The sequence below is a fragment of the Styela clava genome, chromosome 10 (assembly GCF_964204865.1).
Source record: "Styela clava chromosome 10, kaStyClav1.hap1.2, whole genome shotgun sequence".
NCBI lineage: Eukaryota > Metazoa > Chordata > Ascidiacea > Stolidobranchia > Styelidae > Styela > Styela clava.
Genome location: NC_135259.1, coordinates 21,121,449 through 21,124,678, shown reverse-complemented (window position 1 = coordinate 21,124,678; position 3,230 = coordinate 21,121,449).

Below are 3,230 nucleotides of genomic sequence, written 5' to 3'. Positions count from 1 at the left end.
CTGCGTGCGTTAAATCCTGTGGTTGATTATTATGTGCGAGAGAATTACTGGACTCCTCGGCGCCATAGGGTGGCTCACATAACCACTTGTTGGTTACGGATTCTACCGCTATCAAGTCTATTTAAATAAAACAAATGACTAGATAATGTAACCCAATGCCTGACTTGGTAACAGGAGAGGCCTAGGTTCACCATATATTCAAATCTTCTTATCGACCCTACTGTCCCCCGAGATAATTATTTAAATCAGGCAACCTTTTTCGCAGGAGAGCCAAAAACAAATACTTCTGTGAAACTGCGGGCCACGCTTTTATCAAACATAGGCTTTCAAATAGATGCAGACACAATTTGTTTTTAATATGGACGTGCTGCTCACGTTAATAATGCTAAACAGTTCGATATTTACATTTTTGATATTTTAATGACACATTGAATTTTTATCTTTTAGTGGGCCTATTCGATAATAAAAACAAACACGCATTTATTCAGATGAACCTCACTCAACATTGTGATGGGCGCGACTGTTTTTTGCCGCGCAGCAAGTCCAGTCGTAACTCGCTGTTTGTTGATGCAGGCCGCAATTATAATTAATTACGATATTTGGGCACTGGTGGCATTGTTACTCACTCTTAATGATCAAATTTGGCGTGAGGCAACGGTTCGTGTGGCGCAAATTTATCAGGAAAAACTCACGACGCACCTAATCTGAATAAAACACAATTTTGTGATCGTTAATTTGTTGTTTATGCCTTTTAAAGTTTATAAACATGTAGGTCTAAAAGATAAAGGTAAAAGGTTAACTCCTCTTCCTTATCACTGCCTGGTTTTCCTTTAAAATGGTAAACTAAATCACACATGTTAGCTGAACTCGGTTAAGCAAATGAATAAACTGCGGCATACGAAATTGCAGCAAGGGTTTACATCTACTGTTACGTAACAATGGACCCAACGTAACAAAGGTAAAATTGTTATTGATTCATATACACATCGTTTGAAAACATATAAAAAAGGAAGCATTCAGAATAAACTATGTAAAATATGCAATCATATATTAGGTAATATTTATCACAACTCTCTTAATTTTTCAGGCGCACTTATTGCCATTAGTTATCGGGAACCGATCGCTTAATAATTCTCAACGACTAACATACCATGATGCGCAACTAAAGCTTTGACCAATGAGAAGTGTCTGACGCGATACGCTCCATTGCGGCAACTTGATTCGTTAACGCCCACACGAGTTCCCAGCGTTTTGCTGCAGTTTCACCATATCTGTTGGTCGCATTAGACTCGTGGGCTGTAGTTAATATTATATTATATAATCAGTGGCTATGGCTAATAAAGATAAATCTCCACATAGTCTACACTACAGGTGTTCTTTTGTCCAAAGTATTTTACCAGCAGAGTATAACCATCTACTGATATGTAACTGGGTAATGTATTTTCCTCCAACTCTTTTTTTTTCACTTTGGTAAACATACACCAATTATCTATTCCGTCCTCAGTTTATAAGAATGAACGTTTGTTTTCAAAACGATATATTTCTTCAATTCCTGTTCTACATCTTTTTCTTTAATGTGTCCTGGAACCCATGCTATGTCTATTTTAATCATTTCACGTTGTTGCAGGAAAAAGCTCATATGTGGTATTTGCTGTTTTTCCAAGTACTGTTCTAAAGCAAGCACTCCTTAGCGCGTTTTGCATGTAACGTAACGCTCTCTTTTGGAATCGCGCTCAGTATTATATTTTCAGCTTTTACACGCAGTCCTTCTTCAATCTTTATATCTCTCGTAAATTTCATTTGCAGACAACATGGACGAGACATTTTTTTCTGGTGGTTTACCTATCTTTTCTTTGAAGCCATTTTTTAAAACGGTAGAGTAAGGATTCATAACGATGCAACTTCCTTCGCTCCACTCGAAAACTCCCGATAAGGGTTCGCGAAAGACTGTGACAGTCATCGAGTCAGCGACACCTGGTGGCTCAAGTTTAAGAGGGAATGACGAGAAGAAATTATGGAATTTAATCACTAAAAATTAACAGAAAAACAAAATCAAAAAATATAACCAGAGTAATAGTAAACGAGACAATGCCCTCACGGGGTTCAACTGTGCGTTCATGAACCGTAACAAAAAATGCTAAAAAAAAGGATGGAGCCCGTTGCCAGTAGCGACCGAAGCTGGTGGTAATAGTCAGTCACATTAGTTGTAGCCTACTGAGGCATGTTGGTTGCGAATTGTAAGGAATATTTTATAATATGGAAAGGAATCACGCAAAAAATAACTTTATATGGTAACTGCAGATGATTTACCGGTACTGTCTAACTAGAATTCAAAGCAGCTCAGAATTTGTACAGAACATTATCCCATCACCGTACCCCTAACAGCCAGTCTGGATTTCATGACCTTTTTGAACGAGAAATCGGGCGTGCAATCAGAAATTCCCGCGTGCAAATAAGAATTCCTGGCGTGCAATTATAGCTCACGGCGTGCAAAACAACTGCGCCCGCGTGCAACTGACTTCGACATTAGATACCGGTACCTCTCAATACATCTGCGTAAAATTACCTGTATTGGATAAAAAAATATGTTGAATGGATAGGATAGGATTTACATATTTATCCCGGGGGAGAGGAAAGCCGATAAGACGGTTTATTCATATGGCGAACCACGGCCTCTCGTCTGGTTACCATTCCAAGTTGGGTACCGGTATGGGATAAGTTTACTGTATTGTTTGTTTTCGGAAGCATGGACTTGGTGATGGAGGAAGCCGTAACCGACCAGCGGTTACGTGAACCACGCAACGACGGTGAGGAGTCCAGCAATCCTCTCGCACACAACCATCCCTGCATGGGATTCGAACCTGCGAACCCACGCAGAGTAATTAGAGGTGCGGTGGCAAGCGTATTCCTAACGCTTAGCCCGTTGAGCCACACCGATGGACGTTTGACAATTGACCCTAAAACATTATTTCTACAGTTTGTCGCTAATTTTGAGAGTGTTTGTGCGACTTTAGATATCGATACTGTTCAGTGCATCCGTGTAAAATTATTGTATGAAAAATACGCTGAATCAGAGACATAACTGGCCAGCCAGCGCCGGTGAGGAGGTGATCTTTTCGCCCATAACTTTTCTTACAAGATTCCTATCATCCAACACGATATCTTTTTTGCTTCACATTTTTCGATCAGGCCAAACTGAGCAACTGGTCGACAATTATGGAGTTCCAATT